Here is a 24,377-nt window from a genome sequence, read left to right as displayed (position 1 = left end):
ACATGAACTAGATAAATGGTACTAAGAAGAGTTCAAAAAGTTTATTTTGCAATTGGCTGCTTATTTTTGCAACAAAACACAACAAAAAACAAAGCAGCTCATGTAGGCTTCTCATTTAATGGGTTTCCTGGTAGGAGGGAAATCATTAGGATGGTTTCTACTCCATCTCAGAAGAAAATAAATTGTGTAAAGAGGTACATTTTTGTATCTAGGGCATTCACATGGCCTCTATTCTGTTAGTTTCAATAGTATTGTGCATGTCTGCATTGCATCTGTAGTGGTGAGGGTGGCTGTGAGGGTCATGTGGTGGTGGAGGTGTTCATAGCAGTGGTGGGATGGCCTGGAAGTTCTGGTTGTTGTAGCTCCTAAGATAAGATGGGTTACCAAATATGTTAGACAGAAGTAAACTTTCCCTTCTTCCCATCTGGACTTGGACCTGTTTAATTTCCCCAGTGTGGTGTGATGCTCACCACCGTGTAAGGACTGCATTAGTGAGTGGGCAGCCCTTCTGCTTTCCTCCCCATGCTCCTTGTTCCTCACTCACTATGACATGCTTTCCATTTGGCCTTCCCTTCTTATAGAGATGCATTCTTACCATCACCTTTTGCCTTCTAGCCCTCAGCTGTTCTCTCTGCCACATTAAGAGTCTTGGAAAAGGCTCTTAATGTTGTAAGGAGGAAGCTGAGAGGGAGTTGGCAGTAAATAGACTGAATTGGAAAAAAGAATTGAGGAGATATGCTCAGGCCCTTCCAAATGCCAGAGGCAATTTACTTGTTACATTTCACGTACGATGAAGATGCTAGGTTCTAATGGAAGCTGTTAATGCCCAAACCACTGATGCGCATAGGAAAATGACATGTGCTGAGCAATAGGTGTTTTGAAGATTAAGTTGTTGTCCAATCCTATTGTTTTTTATTTTTGTTTTTGTTTGTTGTTGTTGTTTGTTTATTTTGGCTTGGAAAAGTGATGAAATTATCAGGTTTTGAGGTAAACGATGGTTGGATATCACAAATTTTATATGACTTTCGTTAATAATAGCAGACATTCTGTGACATCTACTGCAGTAGCATCTTGGAGGAAAATTTGTGTTTTTTCTACTACCTAAAACTAAAGTTGCTTGACAAGTTAGAGAGGAATGTAATTTTTGCTGTTTTTTAAAATACAATTTTATTATAGACTTAATTAATATTACTATAGTTAAGATTGTGGAACTTGTGGGTTGCCTGGGTGGCGCTGTCGGTTAGACATCTGACTCTTGGTCTTGGTTTGGGTCTTGATCTCAGGCTCATGAGTTCAAGTCCTGCAAAGGGCTCTGTGCTGGGTATGGAGCCATTTAAAAAAAATATTATGGGACTCATAGTTCTTCTAGTTCTTTATTTTTTTCTGAATAAGAAGAAAATAAGAAGTATAACAAAGTATAAATTTGGTGCCCTTTAAGAAAATTAGGAACTACCAAACACACAAAATTATTCATGCATCAGAGTTATTCTTCCCCTGACAAGAGCCAAGTCTTAAGTTCTTAAGATGCTTCAGTTATATGGTGTATTTAAGAATCAGCTTTCAGGTCATTAACTACTTGAGGGATTAAGAAAGAAAGAAAATTGAAGTCATGTATTCATTGAGGATTAATCTGAAAATAAGATGAAGAATCTCTGAAATCCCAGAGGCAGCTAATGGAAAAATGGTGAGTTTGTGAAATAACTTCACTTATGAAGAGCACTTATGGAGAGTTTGTTTGTGGTACAATTACTGCAGAGATGAGAGCATTCCTGAACTAACTTTATTTTTTCAGGGAGAAGCATTATTACCATGAAGTAACTGGTTATGTTTTCCTAAATCTGTCTCCTTTCTTCTAAGTTTTCCTCTGTCTTTTGCCTTTTTAAGGTTTCCACACCTGGACTGTCAACTAGGGCAAGTTGTCACCAATGGCAGTGAAACTCCTTTTCTGGGGGTCAAGGTGAGTACGTGGCTCGCTATTGTTATTTCATTTGACTTGGGTCCCTGGCATGCAAAGGAAATAGCTGGTGGTAAATTTTGGATAAATATTATCAATGAGAAAAGTCAATTAAAATAAATTCTGATATGGAAACTTACTTTAATTCTGCTTTTTAAAAAAATGTGAGGAATCTGGGGCATCTGGATAGCTCAGTCAATCAAGCATCTGACTCTTGATTTTGGCTCAGGTCATGATGTCAGGGTCGTGAGATTGAGCCCCGTGTCAGGCTCGGTGCTGGGCCTGGAGTCTGCTTGAGATTCTCTCTCTGCCTCTCCCTCTTCTCCACGTCCTGCTCACACACACATGCGTGCTCTCTCTCTCTCTCTCTAAATAAAATCTTTAAAAAATGTAAGGAATCTATTCAGATATTGATGAAATTCAAGTTCAAGCAACATGGTTGTTAATGATGTTAAATTTGTGGAATGTGTCTATAATGGATATCTCTTTCCTAGCGGTAATTAATCTGGGACAAAAGGTTATCATTTTATTGTTAACATGTGTTTAGTAATATCAGTTGACAGAAATAGGACAAGAAGATGCAGTTAGTACTTAGGGGCTTGCTTTGAGGAGAGGATGTGGTTGATAGCTGAAGTTATTGAGAGAGAAAGCCCAGATTGGTGGGAGGGGGGTAGTTAATGCAGTGCAAACAGAGTTTATGAAACCAAGAGCAGACGCTTTAGTGAACAGCCAAGACCGCAGAAAGTTTAAAATGTTTGAGAGAAGCTTTTCCGAGGGCTGCTGCTGGCCCATATGGCATTTTGTGCAAATTAGACAAAGGCACCCCTTCCACAGACGTTTTCCTTCCATCTGATGGAAAATCATTGAACTATACTGATTTTTAGAACAAGACACTTTCTTGCCATATGCTGGAAAATTATAATATAAATAATCAAATTATCCATATTTAAATCCTCAATGTTGTAACAAAGATATATAGTTTTTGAAAGAGTAGAGATGCTAATGATGTGATTAGTGGCCCCTTAAATGTGGTGGACTTGCACAGTGTACAACTTGAACAACCACCAGGCTGGCTTTGCTTTGTTGGGATTCAGTTCAGGGTAGACTCTAAGGAAGGGAAGCTTGTTATTAAGTGTGGTCATTGAGGACAGAGGAGAGAAACAACAGTGTGGGGTATGGCTTTCACTGGACACTTGGGTGACATGGAAGAAGCTTAGAGGGACAGCAGCTTCTGTGGTTTTGGTAGCCTGAGATTTCTAGGGGTAAAACTAGGAAATGAAAACCTAAACTTGTATGTTTATATCAAATTTAGGACTGAGTTCCTGTGATTTAGTGCTATAGAATATGTACTTTCTGAGTCCCAGCATTACTCAAGTGGGCTTTATTCTGTAGATTACCATTTCTGTGGTGGTCGTGTTCTCAAAAACTATTTAAACTTGAGTGTTTTTTTTTTCTCCCCAGTTAAAGGAATTTGTTTCAAAATGTTGAGGGTGTTCAGAATGGATGGGTCTTCCGTACTTAACAGATTTTTATTATTTATTTATTTATTTATTTTTTCAATTAGCAATAATCGCACCTCAGATATATTTATTTGTCAGAGAGAGAGAGACAGAGTGCGCACACAAGCAGGGAGAGCAGCAGGCAGAGGTAGAAGCAGGCTCCCTGCTGAGCAAGGGGCCAGTGCAAGTCCCTGGGAACAGGACCTGAGCTGAAGGCAGACTCTTAACACACTGAGCCACCCAGGTGTCCCTTTAACAGAGTTTTAAATTAATCTTCTGATGAGACAAAAAACTGTTAAGTTGATGTTAATGGGTAGATATTGATTGACAAATACAGGGTAAGGAGGGTGCAGCAGTATTTTAGGGTGAGAGATGGGGTGACAGGTGGAGAAGGTGGTTGATAACTTGTGTGCTCTTGAGGACAAGAAGAACAGATAGGGGAAAAAACTTAATGTGATATGGATAGATGGAAATGGTTGTGGGAATGTTCAGGGTGGTGGTGGCAGCTGCAAGGGATCTGGTGGAGGGACGGTGGGGGCTGCCATCATGTTGACTCCTCTGAAGGAGGAAACGGAAGGTGGAGAAGATGCCAGGTCATGGAAAAACCAACAGGGCCTGAGAAGAAGCTTTTGCTTCCTTGGTGTTGATGCAAGAATTGAGTAAAGGGAAATTCAAGGAGCTCCCTTTTGTGGAATGCTAAGCTAGTTTTCTTATTTTATCATCTACCTATCCCTTCTTCCCCCAAAGGACATGGCTTACATTAAGGATAACAATAAAGAGACTTCAGAGAATTGTTGTAATTCCAGTGAACGTCAACATTTATTTCCCATCCCCCTGCTCACAGCCCACCTTTCTTTCCTCTGTGTGTGTGTGTCTGTGTGTGTGGTGGGGGTTGATGCTCTGAATACAGAAGTAGAGGAACACATGATCATTCAGAGAACCATTTATAGGGGAAGGAGCCCTGTTATTATTTACATCTGAAACCTTTCTTTTCTACCCCATCATACATATATGATCTGTGTTTTGAAGAAAGATATGATGTAGATTTTTTTTTTAATGACTGGAGGGAGCAGAGAAAATGGGTGAGTGGGTTAGGAGGCTTTTATGAATCAGTATCCTCCTCCTCCTCCAGGTAATTGCTTAGGTGTCTGGATTTTATGTCTGTTTTTTTCCTTTGCCTTTAGAATACCAAGGGAAGAGTGAGAATAGGAAGATGTTTTGGGGTCTAATAGTTGGCACCTGTGATATTAAGCTAATAAATTCATTGTTCCTTTTTCCTTACCCTTCAGTAGGGAAAATGACACTTGCTGTTAGAAAATGCTAAAGAAGTCTTTGTGAAAGCACTAGCCTAACTAATGTTAAAATGACACAGAATAACATATTTAACAACAATGCAGCATTCTCATTGTCATTAATCTCCATAATTTTTGGATTAAAACAGTTGTCACTACATGACCCAAATGATTGTCTCGATTATTTTAAATCAGAGATTCTTTATGTTGATGATACAAAGATGTACATACTCTGCTGTGAGAGAGATTTAGACATAAAGAGTAGCTCTTTAAAAAGGAATGTTAACAGGTTCTCATGTGATGGAGGTGGTTTTATTAGGTATCTAACGCCATGTACTTAATGGCTGCTTAATGGAGTGAAATCACTTGACAGTGTTTAAATGCTAATAATATGTGACACACAGCGAGCACTCACTTGCTCTGGTGCTGTGCAGAGCCCTTCACACTTGTTTTCCTCATTTTCTCCTTAAACACCCTGTGAGGATGCCATCGCCCTCATTTTCCAGCTGTGGTGTGTGCAGCCAGCCATGCCCTTCACCATGACGTTTGCTGCGCTGCCCCTTTGGATTCTGGATGAGATCCAGGAGACTCCTGAAAGGGTTTTCCCTTTCTCAGATTCCATGTGTTTCAGATCAGCCTGTCTCGGCCCTCATAATATGGAGCCTGATAGCTTCATACACAGAATTACTTTAAAACTGAGCAAACAGTTCTATCATTAGAGGGCACCAGCTGAACAAGGCCAGAGGAAGCCTAAAAATAAATTTGCACCACATAATGAGATGTGAGGGAATTGTCGGTTGCAATTTGTTTCCCAGAGGCCTCAGAGGTTTTTAAAGAATATGTTGGCGCTTTTTCCCCCCCACCAAAGAAGGTCCTGTGATTCTAAAATATCAAAATGTCAACTAGGACTGAAATATCCTCAGATGTTTGAGGATATGAAGAAACTCAGCAGTTTGTGTGTCTTATTTTCTGCTTTAGCATTATTTTGAGGATAGATTAGAAGCTCCAGGGTCTTAAAGTCCCTTATTTCAGGGAAGGTGGGGTTAGTATTTTTCCCATATCCATCTTTTTCTTAGAAAACACAGGAGAGGGGCGCCTGGGTGGCTCAGTAGGTTAAGGCCTCTGCCTTCGGCTCGGGTCATGATCCCAGGGTCTTGGGATCGAGCCCCGCATCAGGTTCCCTGCTCAGCAGCAGGCCTGCTTCCTCCTTTCTCTCTCTGCCTGCCTCTCTGCCTACTTGTGGTCTCTGTCTCTCAAATAAATAAAATCTTAAAAAAGAAAACACAGGAGAAGAGAAGGCCAGACACATTTTTAATATTTAAGTTCATAGATCCAGAGCCCAGAATTTTCGGGAATTGATTGTTGGGGCGAGGAGAGGCAGAGTCAATAAACGTTACCTGGTTGGTCCTGTTAAGATGATAGAAACCACATAGGTTTCTTTGTTGTCTGTTTTTATATGTGCACAAGACTGCACAATTTTCCGCGCACTGCTTGCTCATACTGTTAAGATACACACTGTTATCTGGCCTCTCTAGCTGGGAATTAAACCTGTGTTCTGTTTGAGGCGAGGCCAGATTTTATTAAAGTAGGTCATCAGGGCACACACACACGGGGGCCTGGATCACACTGGCATTGTGGCATCTTTGGTAATTAAATGGGTAAGCGCGCCAGTAGGCAAACGGAATGGCTTCCCTCCTGCTATTCGAGGCAGATAATAGGGAGCTGGGTGATACGGGAACACGTGTCCAGTTAATGATGATTTACAATGGGGTTCCTGGAAGAGTTCCTGTGATACTCATGTTCTGTCAGATGAGTTCATTGTATTTAAAATTATCACAGAATTACAGGAGAATTTAAAATGGTTGGGTTATTCACATGTTTTATGAGTTACTTCTAGTACATTTTAGTACAATGTGGGTTCCTCCTACCCCTTTCCTCTTGGAAACACTGAGAAACTGAGCTGACATCAGCCATTTGGCAGGGATTTCCTGGGGGCAGCAGCTTGGGATCTTGGGTAGAGAGATCAGCTGGAGATCATTTCCTTGTCCTTCTTTTGAAGGTTGAGTTTGGTTCTATCTAACAATCAGAGAATGAATTAAATGACTTTTTTTTTTAATGGCTTTTTAAGATTTGCCTTTGTCTAAAAAGAATTTTGTATTTGACTTTTCATCATATTTTTATGGTTATTATTCCTTGTGCTTAGCATCCTGATCTTTTAAAATGCCGTGTTTGTGTGTGTGTGTGTGTGTCTGTGTGTAATGTTCAGCTGCTAGGATGAGGGTATTCCCCTTAGATGTCAGGATAGGCAGAATGACCTTTTCAGAAGTGATTGTTGACCAGCGTAGCTTGGGGAGCAGCCTTGGCCTCTGGGTGGTGGAGAGAGCAGGGGTCTCCGGCATTTTCTGATCTTGCTCCTATAGACCCTGCTCATCACTGGAATGTAAACTTGATGCGGGGCTGATGTTTGCTTTTTCACTGCTGTTTTCCTGATACCTCCACCACTGATGCCTGACACATGCTGGGCATTCAATGAATGTTTGTACAATGAGTAAGACAGGCTGGAGGCTGGTGGCTCTGGGAAGTGAGGTCCTTTTTCTTCCATCTCAACTAAAGATGCACATAGTCCTCTGATTCTTTCTGCAGCAGAGATCTAGTGAGAGATCAAGGCAATACCTAAGCTTCATTTAAGAAACTGGAGAGAAACAATCCTTTATTCATGGCATAGAACTTACTCAGTTCAAGTACTGGCTTTGCAAGAGGGTCCCTGATAAGTTGGATTCCTCTTCCCACTTTTTTACATAGAGACTGCTTGTTGTGTTTGTCACTTGGAACTAGACTGGTCATGGGCAAGCCATGACGAAGGATGCTGTGGAGTTTGGTGACATTCTGGGTTGTATCATAGCATTTGATTTGACTTGCATTCTTCCCTTAAAATGGGCTACCACCTGTCCTGTAGTTCTGGAAGGATCCAATGAGTTAACAAGTGAGAGCATCTAGTAATGTTACAGTGCTGGGCACAAAGGAAATGGTACGTTCCCTTCCAAGTAAGATCATGTTTAAAAGTCTCCTTTGAGAAGCTGACATTACTAGACTTGCTAAACTTATATTTTAAAAAAAATATATTTTTCCCCAGCTCCTTTCTCAAAATAAGATATATTAAAGAGTCTTATACAGGAGGAGGGCTGTTCAATTTATGACTTGTCACCAAGGAGCCTGTTTATACATTTATATAACTGTGCTGAATTAGTTTGTTAATGAACCAACATTCTTAAACGTCAAAGCCAGTAGAAGCCACGTGAGAACAAACCATGGGGAAATCTAAACTAAGTTTTGAGGTCTCCAATCCAGGGCGTTTTTCTCCTCAGAGTTTAATTTAGAAGAATAACAATTTTCTGTAATAACTAAAAAGCATGAAAGAATTAGATTGGAAACACTTGGCCAATTGTAAATTCTAAGAGATATTTCAGTTCATTGGAGCATTTTAACATCAGCCAGAATGTACAGATATACTTCTGAGTCCATCAAGTCAAAAGCTGTATGTGTCCTTGCAATATTTTAGTTCTGTACTCTCTTTTTTTTCCTCTTTAAAAGAAATTAAATTATCTGAGCAGGTTCATCCTCACAGACTATTATAAATGTGCAAACAATATGCCACTTAACGGTGGCTTTTTAATAGACTGCTTGTCAGAAGAACTTGTGTTTTCTTCCACTTCATGTAGAAGCAGTTCTTGTTGTGCATTCAGAAGACAAAGCAGTCTTTCATTTATTAAGAAAATGCACACTTAAAAAAACCAATGAATTTTAGTAGGAAAAGGGTATTAAGACTCATCCTCTTCCTAAAAGTCAGACATGACAGAAATGGCAGTCTGTGAAGCTCCCAGCTCTGTAACACCTCATCAGTGTCTTGTGTGGGATGTATCCTTCTACCCCATAATGTAGTTATTCACAGATATGTGATTTCCTTACTGGACACTATGCCTCTTCACTGGCATGGTCCACGTCTCATTCACTCCAGTTTTATTTACACAATGCCTTGCGCATAATGGGCCTTAGTAAATATTTGGTGGATGAAAACACTGAGCAAGGCACAGAGGGCTGGATTCATTGTTTGTGGTTTTCATCATTTAAGATGGAAATGGTGTGGAAGAGTTGATGTCCATAGATCCTGGGTGAGCCAATGCAGTGGCCTGTATTTAGGATGGTAAGAGAAGTCTGCCAGCAACTCAGCTTAGGTAATGTTCTTGAGTAAGTGGGGATATGCTGAAACAGGCATGAACTGTTTGGAGTCTCTGTAAATAGAGTCAACGTCATTTGAATTTTTTTTAAATATTTTATTTATTTGACAGAGAGAGAGAGATCACAAGTAGGCAGAGAGGCAGGCATAGATAGAGGAGGAAGCAGGCTCCCTGCCGAGCAGAGAGCCCGATGTGGGGCTTGATCCCAGGACCCTGAGATCATGACCTGAGCCGAAGGCAGAGGCTTAACCCACTGAGCCACCCAGGCGCCCCTCATTTGAATTTTTTGATGGCATCTTTATTCTCCTGGTTGGATCTAGTGCAGAGAAGAAGGTGGGGATGAGTGTGGAATTTACAGTTTTGCCTCTCAGAGGGAAGAAATGGGAGCATGGGAGCCCTGCAAGGGAATAAGGACAGTGACTGGTCCAAGAGAAAAGGGAAAAGGACCTGGGTCGGGAAGGAGTCAGGAGGTGGATTCAGGTTATCAGGCCTAGAGTAGATTCCAAAAGACATTAAAGGTGACTTTTGAGACTTTTAAGACTCTTTTGAATTTGTCACCATCTTTCTTGTTTGTTATTTGTACTGTGTCTTCTGTCTTGTTATTGCTCTGGCAAATGCTAGGGTATCAGTGAGGAGTTGGGAGGGTGGTTTTGCTGGGAAGGCCTCATTTCTTTCCCTTCCTGGCCTAATTCCTCCATCTGCACCGTTTGAAAAAACCAGGAAGCTTCCCTGAAGATCGATGCCACTTTGGAGTTGTACTCTCTAATGCCAGGTGGGATCCGTATCACTCCAGCATTTGGGTGTCCACTGTCTGCAAAACTCAGCCTTGCGGGGAGAGTGGGCATGAGAAGTGCAGCTAGGCCTTCTTCCATGGCAGACACTGTCATTTACTTACCTGAGCCTTCTCCCTTGGTGGGGCTCAGCCCTCATATCTGACCACCCCATATGTAGACCTACAGGGTATTGTCAAAATCCTCAGCAGAAATGTAAGGCCTTCTGCACACTCATGTTTTATCTATATTTCCTGCTCCCTACTCTTTCTGTAGTTCAGGTATATAAATATTTATTGAATGTCTGTTTTGTGATACTTACTATGCTAGATACTCAAAACATGAGAGAAATAAAATTCAGTTTCCGTTTTCTAAGAATTTACAGTCTGATGGGGTAGACCAGTATGTAAACAATGGTTTAAAGGAGAAGCATGGCACTGAGACTGACAGGTCACCTCTCCTCCATTCATTCTAAGCCTCTTACAGTTAGTATGTTTGGGGATCAATCAGTATTGATTTGATATTGGTGTTTTATATCTGTACTACTGTATGACAGTAGTTGCTGTCCTGAAAAATAATTTTAGCTACTATAAGAGCTAGAAGAGTCAAAAGAAATAAATTATTCACAGCGGTGTCTAGTGGGGCAGGACAAGAGACTAACACAGTTGATCCTTGAACATGTGGGGGTTAGAGAAGGGTCTCCCCCTGTGCACTTGAAAGCCTAACATGTAACTTCTGATTTTCCTAAACCTAACTACTAATAGTCTGCTACTGACCCGAAGCTTTACTGGTAACATAAATAGTTGATTGACTTATATTTTGTGTTATATATGTTATATGCTATATTCTTATAAATATAATAATAATAAAATATAAATATAATATATATTTTTATATTATAAATATAATATAAATATAAAAATATAAATATACTAAAAATAAAATATAAAAATAAAATAAATTAAGAAAGTGTTACTGAGGAAATCATAAGGAAAATGCATTTACAGTTCTGTGCTGTAAAAAAAAAAATCCACATATAATAGACTTGTTCAGACCCATGTTGTTCAAGGATCAACTATATTTTGGAATATTTTCAATAAAAGAGGGTGTGATTGTTGAGTTTAAAGAAAATTGAATAGAAGAGTCTTTTGGTAAGCTTTGCATTAATGATCACTTGACAATATTCTAAGCCTTTTTCCTCCATCAATCTCTCTGCTATTGACTAAAGAATATTTTTGGCCTGAATGATCTAGATCTCAATAGGGGTACTTTTGCTGTCTCTCTCATTGGACAATTGGCAATGTCTGGAGACATGTTTGGTTGTCATGACTGGGCATGCCAGGAAGGCTGCTCATCATTCTATAACACAAAGGACAGTCACCCACAAAGGATTTTCTGACCCAAAATATCAGTTGTGCCAATGTGGCAAAATTTTGGTCTGAATGAATAGACTATATTGCTCATACTCACTATAGAATTTTACAAGATCCCACATCAAGTGTTCCCATGAAAATATTTAAAAAGATTATTTTGAACAAAAGGGGGTTGGAGGCAACACTGCATGTAGGATGATTAGTAGCAGTTTTTCACTGGTGACCTCCCTTATTTTTTGGTGCTTTTTTTCTTTCTTAAAAATTGGGGCATAATTGACATAATAATTTATGAGTTTCAGGTGTGCTACATGGTGATTTGATATTGTATACATTGCAAAATGATCACCCTGATAAGTCTAGTTAACACCTGTCACCCTACCAAGTTAACACATTTATTGACCATATTCTCCGTGCTGTACATTAATCTCCATGACTTACTTATTTTATAACTGAAAGTTTGTGCTTCTTGATCCCTTTCATTTATTTTGTATCCCTCCACTAACCTCCTTCCCCTCTGGCAATAACCAGTCTGTTCCCTATGTCTAGGAGTCTGCATTTTGTTTTGTTTTTTAGATTCCATGTATAAATGAAATCATATGGTATTTGTCTTTCTCTGACTTATTTCACTTAGTATAATTTCCTCACGGTCCATCCATGTTGTTACAAATGGCAAGATTTCATTCTTTTTATGGCTGAGTAGTATTCCATTGTATATATACCATACCTTCTTTATCTTTTCATCTATTTATGGACATTTGGGTTATCTCCAGGTCTTGGCTTTAATAAATAATGCTGCAGTGGACATAGGGGAGCATATATCTTTTTGAATTGGTGTTCTCATTTTCTTTAGATAGACACCCAGTAGTGGTGTTGCTGGATCATATGGCAGTTATATTTTTAATTTTGTGAGGAACTTCCACACCATTCTCCATAATAGCTGCATCAACTCACATTTTTTGGTAAATATTAAATGTTTAATATGTAACTATTAAATAACACAGTGCTGCACAAGCAGTGGGCCAAATATGAAATCAAACAGCAAATCAAAATATGTCTCAAAACAAAAGAAAAAAATACAATATTCTAAAACCTATGGGATGTAGCAAAAGTGGGCGTTAGAATGAAATTTATCCAATAAATACTTGTTTTAAGAAAAAAAGTTCAAAAAAGCAATATTAAATTGCAAGGAATAGAAAAAGAAGACACTTGGCTGAAATTTAGTAGAGGATGGAAATAACAGAGAAAATCAGACATATATAAAATAAAGACCAGAATAAACAATAACGTAACATTGAAGGTAATGACCAGTTTTTCCAAAGATAAACAAAATTGGCAATGCTTTAACTACATTAACTAAGAAAAAAAGAGAAAAGACTCAAAAACCAAAATGAAAAATGGAAGAGAAAATAATATAAAATAGATAACCACAGAAATACACAGTGTGATAGCAGATTCCTATAAACAATCATATGCTAACAAATCAGATGACTTAGGAAAAATATCCACATATTCCCTAAAAACATGCAAGTTACCATGATTGCATCATGAATCTTGAATCCAAGAAATAGGAAATCTTAGATCAATAATGAGAATGAAAATTTAATTAGGAGTCAATCTCCCAGCGCAGAAAAGCACAAGACCACAAGATTTCACTGGTGAATTCTACCAGACATTTAAAAAAATAAATAACAGTCTTTATCAAAATGTTACAAATAATGGAATGGAGGGAACACATTCAAAATCATTCCATGGGACCAGTACTACTCTGATACCAAAGCAGGATAAAAACAAAATAAGAACAATAAAATCTAGTTTATCCGATATAAGTATTGCTTTTGATTGGAGTATTTAGTCCATTACATTCAAAGTAATTATTGATAGATATGTATTTATTGCCACTTTATTACTGTTCTGTTGCTTTGTTTTTTGGAGATTATCTCTGATCCTTTCTTGTCTTTGTAAAGTTTGGTCTCTCTTTTGCACTTCAAGAATTCCCTTTGGTATTTTTTGCAGGGCTGGGTTGGTGGTCATGAGCTCCTTTAGTCTTTGTTTGCCTGGGAAACTCTTTATCTCTCCTATTCTGAATAGGAGATAGATTGCTGGATAGAGTATTCTTGACTACAGATTTTTCCGATTCAGCATGTTGAATATATCATGCTTCTGGCTTGCCAAGTTTCTGTTGAGAAATCTCCAGCTAGCCTTATGTGTTTCCCTTGTAAGTTACGGACTTCTTTTGTCTTGCAGTTTTTATGATTTTATCTTCATCACTATAGTTTGCAAATTTAATAACAATATGTCTTGGCATTGGTTTGCTTTTGTTGACTTTTATTGGAGTTCTCTGTGCCTCCTGGATCTGGATATCTGTTTGCTTCCCCAGATTAGGGAAGTTTTCTGCCATTGTTTCTTGAAATAAATTTTCTTTTTTTTCCCCAAGATTTTATTTATTTGTCACAAGTAGGCAGAGAGGCAGGCAGAGAGAGGTGGAAACAGGCTTCCTGCTGAGAAGAGAGCCCAATATGGGGTTCAATCCCAGGACCCTGAGACTGTGACCTGAATTGAAAGCAGTGGCTTAACCATCTGAGGCACCCAGGGTTCAATCCCAGGACCCTGAGACCATGGCCTGAGCTAAAGACAGAGGCTTAACTATCTGAGCCACCTAGGCGCCCTTGAAATAAATTTTCTGCCCCATTTTTCTCTCTTCTTTTCCTGGGACTCCTATAATACAAATGTTATTATGGTTGTTGGAGTCACTGAATTCTCTACTCTATTCTCATGTTTCATAATTCTTTCTCTCTTTTGTTCAGCTTCTTTATTTTCCATTTTGTCTTCTGGGTCACTAATTCATTCCTCTGTTTCTTCTGGCCTGCTGTTCATTGCATTGAGCCTGTTTCCAATCTCATTTATTATATTCTTCATCTCAGGTTGATTCTTTTTTAACTCTTTTATTTCTGTTGTAAGAGTCTCACCAATGTCTTCTATTCTTTTCTCAAGCCCAGTGAATTATCCTTATGATTGTTGCTTTAATTTCTCCATCAGGCATGTTACTTATATTCTTATTGCTTAGATTTCTGGGCATAGCCTTAACTTGTTCTTTCATTTGGGATAAATTCCTCTATCTTGGCATTTTGTCTAAGTCTCTCCCTATTTCTCTATGTTAGAAAAGCTAGTATGTCTCCTACTATTGAAAGTAATGGCTTTATGAAGAGGTCACATAGTGCCCAGGGCCTGGCACTTCAGGGAGTGTCTCTTCTTTGGTCTATTCTGTGATCCAGTAGTTGTTCTGTAACATGTTGCTTAATTTCCATGTATTCATAGTTTTTCCAGTTTTTCTTGTAACCGATTTCTAGTTCCATACCATGTGGCTAGTAAAGAAGCTTTATATGATTTCATTATTCTTGAATTTGTTGAGACTTGTTTTGTGGCCTAACATGATCTATCCTGGAGAATATCCCATGTGCACTTGAGAAGAATGTGTATTTTGCTGCTTTAGGATGGAATATTATGCTGTCTATTCTGTCCATCTGTTCTGATGTGTCATTTAAGGCCTTAACAAGCTTGCTTTTATTATATTAGTTCATAAGATACATTGTTTATTGCTTAGCATGTTCTGGAGAACATTAGAAATATATCTCTAGTGTCTAGCACAGACCCTGTAACATAGTACACAACTAATATGCATTTGTTGGATGAATGTATGAATGCATTATTGCATATATTCCTAGAGATAATAGCATTTTATTTGTTTCCCAAATACTCTTTTTGTACTTTCATAGGTAGCAAAATGAAAAGTGTGCTGCCAAGGTTGACAAAGTCATTTCAAAGATTCGAAGCGAATGTTAAGTCAGTAAAATAAGACACCTGGCTCTCACAAAGGGAGAAGCTAGAAAGTCACTGACTGTAATATCAGCTTGTTTGGAAAGCTGAACAGGCAGAAAGCACAGCCGAAGTTCACAAAAGCCCATTCGGTATGGAGCCACAGAGGAATATGTATGGTACAAGTAAACAGCTGTACCAAAAAGCTAACTCAACAGAGACTTATGGTAGGAAAACAAGTGGGCATAATACAGAATCCCTGGAGGAAATAGAAACTCAGCTTAATGGTAGTGCTACTGTCGGCCAGGGACGCAGACCGATCAAATGAGAGCAAGCTCAGAGGATCCGAGCCCTGCCTCATGGCTGCCATCTGTGCTGGTTCTGCTGGGAAAAGCTTTTTCCAAGTGTCTCTCTTGCTTGTTTTCCTAAAGGAACCCTCTGCTCCAGCCAGAATTCCCTGCTCACTGTCCAAACATGCTTCATGCTGCCTCTACCTGATTTTGCTCACCACGTTCTTCGGTCCAGAATGCCACTTTCATGCCCCCCATCCTTTATTTTTTTCCAAGACTCAGCCGAAGTTCTATGTCTTTTATGAAATCCTTTCTTAGTTTGTCTGCATCAGAAATTTTTAACCATTTGAGTTAAAGTGGGTCATATATCCCTTCATTTCTCTGAATTCAGGCAATAACATTGCAGTCATTGTTTGTGATCAGGACTTACAGGGGACAGTTGCCAGTACATTGCATGTGGGATGTGAATCCCAGAGCAAGGAGGTGGGTAGAGATAAGGAGAGCATCAGGAGGACGCCATTCTATAGAAACCTCAGGTGTTTAGAAAAACATTAACTGGAGAGAAAGTCATCTTGTTATGATCACTGAAGCAGGCAGTAAGAACAGGAAAGCATTGCCCTTCTGTCCAGCAGGGAGCCATTGGATGAATGCCTGCCAGGCAAGAGACTTTTAGCCAGAGTCCATGCTCAGCACCCTGCCCGCTGGCTTAAGATCTGATTTTGACAGAACCTACCTGGACAAAGAAGGGGTGCCAAGTGCTTTAGCTTTTCTTGCAAACCCCAGACAGAAATGTAAATGCTATCCTAATATTAGGCAGAGGTAATCTCCCCTATTGACAGGACCACATTCTAGCTTTTGGGTACAGGTAGAGATCAGCCAGTCCTTGTTTCCTCAGGGTCCATGTACAACATGGAAGGCAGGAACAGCTCCTTCTCTGCCCCGGTCTTGGTATAAGCTCAGGCAGTGAGGCCACGCTTTGCTAATTGGCCGGAGCCAACCCCACTGGGCTCAGTACTCCTGTCAGAATCACCAGGGACCCTCTCTCCCCAGCAAATTTAGCTGGGAATTTAGTGATATTGGAAAAAATTCCCAACGGCAATGGGTTTGATCACCTCTATTTAGAAGAGCGATATTAAAAACATAAATTGCCCAGAGGGTATGCTTAACATTAAAATGTGAAGCAGTAGTAGGAAGAAGAGACTTGTAAAAATGAAGTTTAATTTTGCTACAGAGAACTTTCATTCTTTGTGCAGCATTTCTTAGGGATGTCTAAACCATCCCCGAGGTCGGTCTTTAGACAGTTGATTCATTTTACAGCAAAATCTTAGACAGATACATTAAAATTAAGCCTCATGCTGGGTGTTAAAATTTCATTATCAAACCTGTCCTTATTACAAGTACTTGTTTTCCATTCATATGAGACCACTGGGTAGAGAAAATTTACCTTGATTTTTGTATTCAGAATATTCAGTTGCCCATTTACCATGGTTTCGTTTATTTCTGGATGTAAATTTCCCCTTTTTGTGTGCAGCTGAGTGTATCTCTCAGTTGCCAAAGAGGAGAGAAATATCACTATTAAATTCAATGATCATTTATTTGCAAGTTAAAACATATTCTGAAAAGGATGAAAGCTTATTCTTGCCTGAAGCTTGTTTGTTCTGTAAGAGCTGCGAGGTGTCTCTGAGGGCTGTTTCAATGCTGTCTTTTTTCCTGTTTCTTAGCAGTAAAGTATATTCCTGTTCCAGCAAAAACCTTTATTTATGTTGGTGTAGGAAGTAGAGAAAGGTGAGGAAATGTATCTGGAGTGGACCTATGAGAAATAAATGCACAATGCTTGTGTAATTTACCTGCAGGACTAGTGATTCTGAAAGATTCTAAACTGTATATTTAAATACCATCATGCAAACACATGCATTTCGATACTGATATTGATGGAATTCATCTTAGATAACCAAGTGTACTGGAAGGCCTTGGGCTGATTCTGACTTACAAGAAGGGAAATCAGACTACTTGTTTTGAAAACATTGTTAACAGCCCTCCGCCCCCCACCCCCAGCCGCCACATGTGTGTTTTGTGTGTGTTAAATAGTTTTGAAAATATTGGAGCACTTGGGTGGCTCATTTGGTTAAGTGTCTGCCTTTGGCTTGGATCATGATTCCAGAGTCCTGGGATAGAGCCCTGTGTTGGGCTCCCTGCTCAGCAGGGAGCCTGCTTGTCCTTCTGCCCCTTACCCACTTGTGTTCGCTCTCTCCCTGTCAAAAAAATAAATAAAATCTTAAAACAATAATTTGGAAAATATTTATTGATTATTTTGTATTGGGTACTATGTGTATGTCCTGGATACAAATGTAAATATGTTTAGGTGATATGGTCCTTGCCTTCCAGGAGCTTAGAGTCTAGGAGGAGATATAAGGAGCAGCAACTATGGTACAGGTGAAAAAGGGCTCTAACCAGGGACCTGAAGTGTATTTAATTCTGGGGATGCTTCTTAAAATTGTACATCACAGGAAGAGGATTTGGTAGAGAAATGCATGTTTATTTGGAAGGGGCGTGTACAGGTGAGGAGCCCCTGATGCTTCCCCTTGAAAGCTCTTGCAGAGGACCTTGTGCCTGTCTTAGAGCTATGGGCCTTGCTTCCCCGAGGAGCCAAACTGCAGGTGTCTGTCATTTGTACTCTGCTCCTCTAAGTGTCTTCTCCACACTGAAGCCAGAGTGAGACTTTGGAACTTCATTCAGACATCATTGCTCTGCTTACAACTCTTCACTGGCTTCGCAGCTACCCAGGGCTTCACCCTTATGCTCCGAATGGGCCACCTACTGGCCTCCTTGATGTTCTTCAAGCGTAACAGTCACATCCTGTCTTCGTTTGCCTGTGTGGTCCCCTCTGCCTGCAGGATCCCTTGCCCATGTATAGTATGCAGCGGTTTTGAAGGGGGGGGGTCTCGGAAGAGCCCTGATCTGTAGCACCCCCATATTCTCTGCCCTCTGTAGTCTAACTTCTCCTCTGAACACTGTTCCTCCATTACTGAGCCCTTTGTTCATCTGCCTCAACTGCAGTGTAAGCTCTAGAAGCAAGTCTTGTCCTCTGCTCTGTTTCCAGCACCTAGCGTGGGATCTGGCTCACAGGAGAGAATGAATATCTGTTAGATGACAAAGTGAATGAGGTTAAGGGGAAAACATGGTTTGGGGATGGTAGTTGGGAGGTTTGTCTTCAATGGCTTGTGAAAAATGAAATTAAAATGTGGGCTTCCAAGTATTTTAAAAGGCTCTAAGTATATTTGTTTCCCAGCAATATAAATTTAGAAGATTTCTAAATTCTTTGGAAAAAATTTCCTTGCCAGATATCTGTGGACGGGGAGTGGCAGATTATCTGAAGTAGATCTGATTTTGTGTTGGAATTAACACTTAAATAAAATGTTTTGTTGTTTCAAATACTTTGGATTTAGTTGGAAGTTTTAAAAGTAGGAGAGGTAAGGAGAGGTTCAAAGTGTGTGTGTAAGTGTGGAGCATGATTTTGATGGGTTGGCTTGGTGGTGGGTATTAAGGAGGGCAGGTATTGCATGGAGCACTGGGTGTTCTATGTAAACAATGAATCCTGGAACACTACATCAAAAACTAATGATGTACTGTATGGTGACTAACTTAACATAACAAAAAATAATTAAAAAATTAAAAAATGCAGGTGCCTAAAGAAAAATTCCATATGAAATATTTTCTACTAATTATGCATTTGTTAAACTGTTGAACATGCATTTGATCATGAAGGCAGCAGCACACTGACTGTGAAAATGATCTCATTTTTTGTGTTCTTGGAGGAATACACAGAGCCTCATCTCTTGTGGGCTGGGTCCAGAGTGGGTGCCATGCGGAGGCCGTAAAATTCCTTTGGGGATGGAGGATGAAATAGAAACTAAATTTCTTTATATTTTGCTTTAAGGGTGGACACACACAGCTTCACTTGGTCATCTGTAATGTTCTGAACTGAGATATGCAGGGGGAGCAGCTGGGAGGTCATGTCTGTCTGGAAGAGACATCCTTGTCGCTTTTGCAGATCCTTGTCCCTTTTGCAGACTGTGTGTGCAGGGTTAAGTAGATTTACAAATTACATTATCTAGTTTTAATTAAATTAACCTTCACAAAATAGGTAAGTGGCTTTAAGAATAGAAATATACCATGATACTAACAAGTGAAAGTGGAAATGAACATCAAGAAATGGCAGAACTGACACTGTTTCTATTCCTTGCCTGAGCATTTGCTTAACCAACTAAGAAGTAATGAAAACCTAATCCTATTGGACAAGACTTGCCAAAAATTCAAAATCCTCAAGAAGATTATTCAGATGAGGATTTATGGCTGTTATTGCAGCAATGTAGCCTGCTTGTCCCAATTGGATAGTATGTCTTGTCATTTTAGTTACAGGTCAGAAAACATGTATACAATTTATACATGTATATAATTACATATGTATGTATATATACATGCACTTTATAAATAAGTATACACTGTTGCAGGATGCATGCTCAAAGTATCTTTCTGTTAGGGGTCTCTACCCAAGAAAACTTCCTGCCCACAGTTCAAGGGGTGCGCTATTTAAAGTGTGGTCCCCAAACGTGGGAACATTTTAGAAATGCAGAATCTTAGAATTCCATATCAGACCTCCGGAATGAGAATAGGCATTTCAACAAGATTCTTAGGTGATTTGTGTACACATTATAGTTTGGGAAATGCTGGTTAATGGCATATTTTATATCATACTCCTTCTGTGCTTTTGAAATCAGGGAGTGATTTCCCCCCACATAAGTAACTGTAGAATTAGGAAAGTCTGTTTTTTTTAAAATTGAGATATAATTAACATATAACATTATATTGCTTTCAGGTGTATAACATAATGATTTCATATTTATATATGTTGTGAAATGATCACCACAACAAGTCTGTTTAATATCCATCATCACACATAATTACAATTTTTTTCCTTGTAATCAGAACTTTTTAAAAATGTGTGAATAGAATTTTAAAAAAGATTTTATTTATTTATTTGGCAGAGAGAAATACAGCGAGAGAGGGAACACAAGCAGGGGGAGCAGGAGAGGGAGAAGCAGGCTTCCCACCAAGCAGGGAGCCTGTTGCAGGGCTTGATCCCAGGATCCCAGGATCATGACCTGAGCCAAAGGCAGACTGTTAAAGACTGAGCCAGCCAGGTGCTCCAAAATAGAATTTTTTTTTATTGTGTTATATTTGTACCATACAATACATCATTAGTTTTTGATGTAGTGTTCCAAGATTCATTGTTTATGTATAATACCCCGTGCTCTATGCAGTATGTGCCCTCCTTACTACCCACCACCAGGCTCACCTATCCTTTGCCGTGCAGAAGCTTTTATCTTGATGAAGTCCCGAAAGTTCATTTTCACTTTTGTTTTCCTTGCCTGTGGAGATTTGTCTTGAAAGAAGTTACTGTGGCCGATGCAAAGAGGTTACTGCCTACATTTTTCCACTAGGATTTTGATGGATTCCTGTCTCACATTGAGCTCTTTCATCCCTTTTGAGTTTATCTTAGTGTATGGTATGAGAGAATGGTCGAGTTTCGTTCTTCTGTATGTAGCTGTCCAATTTTCCCAGCACCATTTATTGAAGAGACTGTCTTTTTTCCACTGGATATTTTTTCCTGCTTTGTCGAAGATTATTTGACCATAGAGTTGCAGGTCCATATCTGGACTCCCTACTCTGTTCCATTGGTGTATGTGTCTGTTTTTGTGCCAGTATCATGCTGTTGATCAGAACTTTTAAGATTTGTCTTAGAAATTTTCAATATATAACACAGTGTTATTAGCTATAGTCATTATGCTATACATTACATTACCAAGACTTACTTAACTGGAAGTTTGTAACTTTTGACCATCTTTACCCATTTTGCCTACCTCCCCTATCCTTGCTTCTAGCGACCACCAGTATGTTCTCTGTATTTGTGAAGCTTTTGAAAACATTCCCTGTGTAAGTGAGATCATATGATAATTGTCTTTCTCTGACTTACTTCACTTAGCCTAATGTTCTCAAGATTTGCCCATGTTGTTGCAGATAGCAAGATTTCCTTCTTTTTTAATGGCTGAAAATCATTTCGGTGTGTGTGTCTTTTTTTTTTTTTAAGATTTATTCATTTGAGAGAGAGAGTACACGTGCACCTGTGTGCATGTGTGAGTGTGGGGGAGGGGTACAAGGAGAGAGAGAGTCTTAAGCACACTCCCTGCTGAGTATGAAGCCTGATGCAGGGCTTGATCTCATGACCCTAAGATCATGACCTGAGCCTAAATCAAGAATCTGATGCTTGACCAGCTTAACCACCCAGGCATCCTCATGTCACATCTCCTTTATCCATTACTCCCATTGGTGGACACTTAGGAACTTCCATGTTTTGGCTCTTGTAAATAATGTTGCAGTGAGCATGGAGGCTCATTAATCTTTCTGGGTTTAATGTTTTTGTTTCCTTTGTTTAAATACCCAGAAATGGAATCGCTAGATCATATGGTAGTTCTATTTTTAATTTCTCTTTTTTAAAGAATGAGGTACAGCTGACTCTGATGGGTTGGCTTGGTGGTGGGTATTAAGGAGGGCAGGTATTGCATGGAGCACTGGGTGTTCTATGTAAACAATGAATCCTGGAACACTACATCAAAAACTAATGATGTACTGTATGGTGACTAACTTAACATAACAAAAAATAATTAAAAAATAAAACTGTTGGAGGAACTTCCATACTGTTCTGTAGTGGCTGCACCACCACCGGTACGTGAGGGTTCCTTTTTCTCCATGTCCTCACCAACACTTGTTATTTTTGTGTCTTTTTGATAATAGCTACTCTAACAGAACTGAGCGACTGTCTCATTGTGGTTTTGATGTGCATGTTCCTGATGATGAGTGATAGCCCACAGTCTGGTTTTAATCTTTGTTCTCTCACATACAAGTGTGACTTTAGGCAGCTGATTGAACCTCTGAGGCCCTGTGTCCCGGTCTGTAAAGTAGATGTGGCCTCTTAGGTATTTGTCAGGATCGCGGGGAGAGGAGATGTGGAGAGGAGGAGCCCAGTTAGGATTGCTTCAGTCCCTCCTCCCTCTCCTCCTTCTCCTTAGTCTGGGAACCCACTGAAGGAGGGAAAGCTTATCTTTATATTTTGTAGCACAGAGGTCTTTATAAACTTCTTGCTCACGTACCTCCTTAAAGAACTTGGAAAAATCACATATACCCTCACATTTTTAAATGTGATAAGCACTGGGTGTTACACACAACTGATGACTCCCTGAACACTATGTCTGAAACTAATGTTGTACTGTATGCTGGCTACTTGAATTTAAATTTTTAAAAAAGTGAATATGAGGAAATTTGATCATAAGTTTAAAAAGTTGCAATGAAATCCCTAGGTTCTTGTAAATATTGATGTTTTAAAATAAAACTGGTTACGTCACTTTTACTCTTCTTAATCTAGCTCCTGGAATAAAATTGCCAGGTAATTTGGTAGATTCTCACTGGGGGTTGGTGAATGGGAAGAGCCAGAGTTCATTTCTTCTCCTTCCTTCCTGCCCCTCAGCTCCCGCCATCACTCTGCTTCTCTCCCTCACAGACTTTGGTGGCATCCCCTGGTGGTTCTTTCTCCCACTGAACGGCCTCACGGTCCTGGCTCCCTCCTGGGGGTGCTGGCCCCAGGCTGTGGTCCGATGGCTGGTGGCGGCTCCCCACAGTGGCTTCCCCATCCTGCCCCACAGTTCCCTTAGTCACTCCTGTATCTGTGTGACCAGTTCCCTGAGTTGATTCCCTCTGCTGCAGATACTTCAAGTGTATTCTGTTTTCCTGGGGCTGATACTCCAGTCTTTATTGATAGGCCAGTATTTGGAATTGTCCCCTTGTCCCTGGAGGATTTTAAAGCCCAAATCAGTGCACTGTAGAAAGATTCAGGGTGTGTGATGGGTGTGCTTTTCTTTATAAAACAAAAACAAGGGGCCCATGGTGGCTCAGTGGGTTAAACCTCTGACTTGGGCTCAGGTCATGATCTCAGGGTCCTGGGATAGAGCCCCACATCGGGCTCTTTGCTCAGTGGGAGCCTGTTTCCCCCTTTCTCTGCCTGCCTCTCTGCCTCTGATGTCTGTCTGTCAAATAAATAAATAAACTCTTAAAAAAATCAAAAACAAAAACAGAACAAGGGCGCTTGTGTGGAGGAAAGATGGCCCCAGGCAGTACAATTTGGGGGAAAAGTGCAAAGAGAAGATAAGGATGTATGAACCAATGCCTTCTCAGTGAGTATCCTTGAGAAGTCATCGTGAGCCCCAGTTTGGAAAATGCTGCATTGCCAAGTCAGACTCGTTGCATCTAGCTGGCATACATGACACTGTTTGAGTACATGGGTGACTGTGTACATCTGGAAAACCCAGCTAAGTGGGATGTGTACCGAATCAGTGGCATCTCAGGGCGGTAGCTCCTGGCTCCTGGACAGGGCATCTCCCAGGGCCGGCAGCTGGCAGAGCAGGTCCAGCCACAGAAGAGCTGGCGGCGGGTAGGCTGGGCGAGCGCTAACGTCCATCGGCTTCAGGCAGCTGCTCTCTGCACTCCGCCAGCAGCCGGCCCCTGCTGATGTTTGCACTTGTGTGCATCTGCGCCTGCCTTTGGAGCTCTACCGCTGATCTGGGGAAATCTCTTTGACAAATTTGTTTACAGAATATCAAATTGTGCATTTATTGGCTAGCTGACTAATCTGAAAATAGCCTGAGGAGGATTTATAAAAGGACTACTTTCATTACTCAGAGAACAGAGTTCCTCCCTATGAGGAGTACCACAGAGCATCTTTGATTGCTTTCTCTGCGGTTTTGTTAGGTTGCACACATATCCTGAACTTTAATCCCTACTGAAGCAGAACATGGGAGTTTAAAATACCCAAACAACACAAAATAGATGAAGAGAACAAAACAAAACAGACCCCAAGCCCAAACAACACTTGTGCAGAAGGAGACTCCTGTCATTTCTGGAGAGCTGGCTGGGCTGGGCCAGGGCAGGCTGGGTAATGTGCCCAGTGCCATGTTCTCCAGCACACTTAATTCTCACCATGAATTTATCCTGTGGATGTTGTTACTGAGTTCATTTTGCTGACGGGGAAGCTGAGACTCGT

At 40.1% G+C, this 24,377-nt stretch overlaps 1 protein-coding gene across 2 annotated transcripts in view; it reads left to right on the top strand.

Moving 5' to 3' along the window:
- MTUS2 (microtubule associated scaffold protein 2) overlaps positions 1 to 24,377 on the top strand; it is a 576,541-nt gene that overhangs the window by 19,403 nt on the left and 532,761 nt on the right. For both annotated transcript variants that reach the window (XM_032314531.1, XM_032314532.1), the window contains exon 2: positions 1,885 to 1,957. The gene's annotated coding sequence lies outside the window, so the exon portion shown is untranslated. The remainder of the gene's footprint in view (positions 1 to 1,884; positions 1,958 to 24,377) is intronic.

The sequence above is a fragment of the Mustela erminea genome, chromosome 15, assembly GCF_009829155.1.
Source record: "Mustela erminea isolate mMusErm1 chromosome 15, mMusErm1.Pri, whole genome shotgun sequence".
Lineage (NCBI taxonomy): Eukaryota > Metazoa > Chordata > Mammalia > Carnivora > Mustelidae > Mustela > Mustela erminea.
Note: the sequence above shows the minus strand (reverse complement) of the source record. Positions and strands in the feature narration are given on the sequence as shown.